Genomic DNA, 6,110 nt, shown 5'->3' with positions numbered 1-6,110 from the left:
TTGCAAACTTTTTTATCTTGTAAAAAACGGCTAAAAAGAGTTTGGTGGTTTATGTATGAAAATTACTTTATAAAAAATACATGAAAAACCATAAAAAAAAAAAAAAAAAAAAAAAAAACAAAGTAGAGGAGAAGAAAATAACATAAGAAGAGCACATACCTCTACTCGGTTTTAAAACAAAATATTGGGGTTTGTATTACTTTTATAGTGTTCATGATTAATCTCGTAAATTTTGAGATAAATTATCAATATTTAAGTTTAAGTTTAAGTTAGACTTATTAGAGAGATAAAGTTTCACTCTTTGTTAAGTTTGGATTAAATAAAAATAATTTTGTTTAAAAAAAATGATAGGCCAAAAACTTATTAACTCATTGTGATGAATTAACTGATTAATTAGCCAAGTTTATTAATTAATCAAATTAACATGCAAGATGCGTGGTAACACAAACAAATCACCAATAAACTAAAGTATGCAGCGGAAAATAAATTGACACGGTGATTTGTTTACGAATAGAAAAAACCTACATAACAAAAACCCCACTGGGTGATTTTAAGATCATCACTCTTGAGAATCCACTATTATCAAAACAAGTGGTTACAAGTAAAGGAATCTCAGTACCTTATAGCAACCTACAGTTGAACCCTTACCCCAATACCCAATTGGACTTGTTCTGTAGTGACAATCTCTCCTTTCAATGCATAGCTCTCAGTACGTGACTAACTAATTACGCGGATCCCAATACATGACTTGATCACCAACTTGAGAAGGATGTTGGATGCAAAGTTTTTCTGTTCATCACACGATGAAGATCATGAAGTTGTTTGGTCACAAAACCCTACGGTGTACAAACACAACAGCTTCTTCAAGAGAAAGAAGAACTAAGGCAAACTAGGCTTCTAGTTACACCTTTTTTCACACTTGTGGAATTGTGCTCTTGTGCAACCTTTTTCAGCCCTCAAAATAATCCTTAATATATGTTTAGGGTTGTGAGAAAAGAAAGCTCAAACATACATTCACAGATTGGATTGAAATCAGTTCTGAAAAACTGAATTTCATAAACCTCGATAGATAGCCATCTATCGAGCTAACTGTCAAGCCACGGGCTTCAGTAGCTTTTAAACCTTGATAGATGCTAGCTATCAAGCTAGCTATCGAGCTTTAAAATTTGGCACTTCATTAGCTTTAACACTTGAAACCTTGTTTCTTGAAGTATTAAACACATCCTAGATTTACTCAATTACAATTAAAGTGCGTTTTGTCAAAGGATTAGCCAATTATATAAAATGTTGACATATATTCCTAACATTGAATCACATATGTCTTAACAAAAAATAATAAGTTTGAGTTTAAGTTGGGCTTGTTAGAGAGATAGAGTTTCACTCTTTGTTAAGTTTGGACTAAACAAAAATAGTTTGATTTAAATATTGTGCCAACGTGAAAAATTATGAGAGTTTCAGAGGTTAATCAATTTTGAATAATTTCCCCAGTATAAAATTTCAAATTGTAAAGTAGTTAGATTTCTAATCAATATGAATTATAAGAAAAGGAGAATTATTGATAATGGTGGAATAAAAAGTTTGATAAGAAGAATAAATAAAATAAAATAAAAAATTGTGACATTTCAACGTAAAAAAAAAAAAAAAAAAAAAAAAAAAACCAAAACCGTGTATTAGGGAAAAAATTGTGACACTTTCTACCTAATAGCTATTGATTTTAGCATAGAAAAAGATGATGTAAAGAAAAAAAAAATTGATTACCTTTTGTATCTATCCAAAAAGTGGATAAAGTAGTAGAGGAAAATGTTGTATCTATATCTAAAAATTTGCTAAAGTAAAATGTAGAAGAAAAGTTGATAAAAAATTGAATGTGGTATTTCTATGTAAAAATAAAATATAAACAAAAATAAAAAAATAAAAAGGGAAAAATTATGACATGCACTTCAACGTTACTAATTTTAGGATTGGAACAATAATTAAGTTTTCATATTTATCTCAAAATTAGAGTTTAAGTTTGACTTGTTAGAGAGATAGAGTTTCACTCCTTGTTAAGTTTGGATTAAACAAAAATAATTTTGTTTAAAAAAATGATGAGTTTGAGTTTAATAAGTTAGACTTGTTAAAGAGATAGAGTTTCACTCCTTATTAAATTTGGACTAAACAAAAATAATTTTATTTAAATAAAATGATAATATTATTTAAATATTGTACTGACGTGAAAAATTGTGAGAGTTTCCAAAGTTTCGGTTATATATATATAGATAGATAGATAGATAGATAGATAGATAATGCTTTGTTTGGATGTAAGGGGAAGGAGGGGAAGTAGAATAGAGGGAAGGAGAGTAATTAAATTACCTTGTTTGGAAGTTTTTTAATGGAGGGGGAGGGATTTAGAGGGGTTTTAACTACTTCCAATCCCTCATTTTTAATTCCTCAAAATTAGAGAGATTTGGAGGGAGAGTAGAGTACATAAATTATTGATCAAATGAATTACCTAACTTACCCTTATTATATTAATGAAATTACAAACTGTTCTAACAAAAAAATTCACATTATTTCTCTCAGAGTCTCAAATTTCTCTTAACTCTCTCAGCTTTAGTTTCTAAAAAACAACTCTCTTAGCTCTAAAGACTCTGCTGCCTCTCTCTCTCTCTCACACGATTTCTTCCTTCTCGATAGTCTCTCCACTCTTCATGCTGGCTCTCTCTCTCTCTCTCAGAACTTCTTCACTCTCAATTTTCTCTCATGCCTAGCTTTCTCTTTCAAAGGTAAACTCTGTTTTTCTTTTTGTTTCATGGGTTTCTTTTGAGTTGGATCAAATTGATAGGCCAAAAATATATTGACCCCTTGTGATGAATTAATTGATTAATTAACTAAGTTTATTAATTAATCAAATTAACATGCAAACGCGTGGTAATACAAACAAATCACCAATTAAATTAAGTATGCAGCGAAAAATAAATTGACATGGTGATTTGTTTACGAATAGGAAAAACCTATATGGTAAAAGTCCCACCGGGTGATTTTAAGGTCACCACTCCCAAGAATCCACTATTATCACAACAAGCGGTTACAAGTAAAGGAATCCTAGTACCTTATACCAACCTACAGTTGAACCCTTACCTCAATACCCAATTGGACTTGTTCTATAGTGACAATCTCTCCTTGTAATGCACGGCTCCCAATATGTGACTAACTAATTGTGCGGATCCCAGTACATGACTTCAATCACCAACTAGAGAAGGTTGTTGGCTGCAAAGTTCTTCAATTCATCACATGATGAAGATCCAGAAGATGCTTGGTCACAAAACCCTATGGTGCACAAACACAGTAACTTCTTCATAAGAAAGATGAACTAGGGCAAAACTCTGTCTCTGATCACAATTTGCTTGAACAAACTTTGCTCAACACTTGTGCAACTTGTATCCACTTTGACGGCCCTTAAAATAATCCTTTTATATGTCTAGGATTGTGAGAAAAGAAGGCCCAAACACATAATCATGGACTAGAGTCAAAACAGAACTAAAATTATGTTTTTCATAAACCTCAACAGATAGCTATCTGTTGAGCTGTTGTCAAGCCACGGGACTAGGTAGCTGTCGAGCTTTAATAATAGGCACTTTTCAGACTTGAATCTTTGATAGACTTGTATGGTTTCAACACTTGATCTTGAAACAAAATTTCTTGAAGTATTAAACACATCCTAAATCTACTCAAATACAAGTAAAGTGCGTTTTATCAAAGGATTAGCCAATAACATAAAATAGTGACATATGTTCCTAATAAGTGAATCACATATGTCCTAACACAAATAACTATATTCTTACAATTATAATTTTATTGGCTTATTTCTTATTAATTATGATTTTATGGGGTAATAACATGTTATTTGTGGGTGGGTTTCAGATCTAAGGGCTTTTTTTACTTAAATTTTAAAGTTTCAAAGTATTGCTCATAATGTGTTTGATAAAGTGCTTGAGTGAGTCTAGATTGTGAACTTGCATAAATTTGTATATTGTAGCTATATATGGATCTATGTTTCTTGTTTATTTTTATCTAAACACTTGCAATCCTATTAGTTATGATATATGGATGAAATATGGTTAAACCTAGGCTTTGTGATTGTTTATTTTTTGTAAGTTTGATTTTATGGTCAGGTTTTTGATTATTGGTATGTGTTTGTGATTTTTATTGGGTAATTTCTTGCTTTTTGTGAATGGGCTTCTGATTTGGGGTTTTTGGTTTTTACTAGAATTTTAATCAACTGTCTATTAATTGTAGATATCAAGAAGCCAACTCTATCTCAAACTGACAAGTCTGTCTTTGTGTGTTTAAGATTAGAGATAGATTTTTTATTCTAAGATAACATATCTACTCATTATAATTAGTACATAGCTAAAAGGAAAGTCCAATTGTACCCTTATGACCTGCACAATCCTGATGAGTAATGCCTACTTAAAATCCAAAAAACTCAACTTCAATTTCTTTACAATTAAACCTAATAGTAATCAAGTAATTGAATAGCTTTGAGACAAAGTATACCTGTAACTGACAGTCTCAAAACCTGTAAAACATAAATCACATCAGAATATGCCTAATTAATTATACAAAATGATCCACGATTAATGAATGCACATAATATCAAAAACAACAATGAAGGCAAAACCTCTGTGTGGATGATCTAGAAATCCAATGGAAGGAGTCACTGCAATCCATATCAATAAAAGAAATTTGAAATTTGAAAAAGATCAGATTGTAATTTTTCATACATGAAAAATAGTCCAACATCAGAAAAGGATCCCAATTCTTCAGGTCAATCTTGAAAATTTAATACCCAGAAGATAGAAAGTCAAGAACAAAATAACCATGAATCAAAGTTGAAACCAACCAACTAATAAAACAAATAAAACAGCTATATAAAGATTCTTGAATCCCAAACACACTAAATAAAAACCTAAAATTATTTATAATTTGAATCCTACAATTTCTCACTGACCAAACAAAAATCATTATTATTATTAAAAACCAAAGTAATAACACAAAAAGTGAGAGATGGGATGGAACATAAATTTGAATATCTTCTTTGAGCTACATGTTTTATGTTAATTTAAAATTTCTAAGATTCCTTGAATTTCATATGAAAAGTTGCTAGTCTCACATCAAGGAATTTACCAAAGCAATAACACAAAAAGAGAGAGATGGGATGGAACATAAATTTGAACATCTTCTTTGAGCTACATGTTTTATGTTAATTTAAAATTTCTAAGATTCCTTGAATTTCATATGAAAAGATGCTAGTCTCACATCAAGGAATTTAGGATTTTGAACATGAATAACACAAAAAGAGAGAGATGGGATGGAACATAAATTTGAACATCTTCTTTGAGCTACATGTTTTATGTTAATTTAAAATTTCTAAGATTCCTTGAATTTCATATGGAAAGTTGCTAGTCTCACATCAAGGAATTTAGTATTTTGAACATAATGTTGTAATAATGTATTGAAAATAGAAATCATGAAAATGAAGATAACTCACCCTGCATAATTAGCTAACATTACAAAAACCTTATTTAGCTTGGCTGGAATGAAATTGAATTTCCACTAATACAATCCTGGCAACAGAGTATAAAATATTAAAATATCAGCAACTAAAAAGTTCATAGCTTTAAAATTTGGAGTTAGAAGATTGCATAGCAAAGATCAGCTGCTAAAAATAAAAATGCCAACCAAGAAGAAACTTAAGAGGGAGATCATCACTAAGCCGCCCCTCTTTCAATGAGCTAAACTTTGAACATGACATCTACCTTATGTGCAAAAGGGCTTTTACAAAGTATAAAATAATTATAAACTTGAGAAAGATCTTAAAAATAAAAAATAGGAATGAAAATACAAGCAAAAACACCTCAAACACCTCATATGCACTATGCAGAATCCCACTGCAGAATTCTGTCAAATTTATCGTTGCTTCCCATATGCAGAATCCCACCGAGACATAGCATCAAACACCTTACAGGCACTATTATAGACTCTTTTTATCATTTTGTCAAATAAAGCAAAAACTGATATTTAAATTGCCACAATTAAAAGCACAACCACCATTCCAAATTTGAGAG

The 6,110-nt window shown here is 30.5% G+C and overlaps 1 long non-coding RNA gene across 1 annotated transcript; it reads right to left on the bottom strand.

Moving 5' to 3' along the window:
• Positions 1-4,452: 4,452 nt before the first annotated feature.
• On the bottom strand, positions 4,453-5,611 carry LOC126702960 (uncharacterized). The gene is made up of 2 exons (XR_007647890.1): positions 5,534-5,611; positions 4,453-4,561 (listed from the first exon to the last, which is right to left on the bottom strand). It is a non-coding gene; the product is annotated as an uncharacterized LOC126702960 (long non-coding RNA).
• Positions 5,612-6,110: the final 499 nt, after the last annotated feature.

Source organism: Quercus robur, chromosome 10 (assembly GCF_932294415.1).
Source record: "Quercus robur chromosome 10, dhQueRobu3.1, whole genome shotgun sequence".
NCBI classification, from domain to species: domain Eukaryota; kingdom Viridiplantae; phylum Streptophyta; class Magnoliopsida; order Fagales; family Fagaceae; genus Quercus; species Quercus robur.
This window is presented reverse-complemented; position numbering and strand designations above follow the sequence as displayed.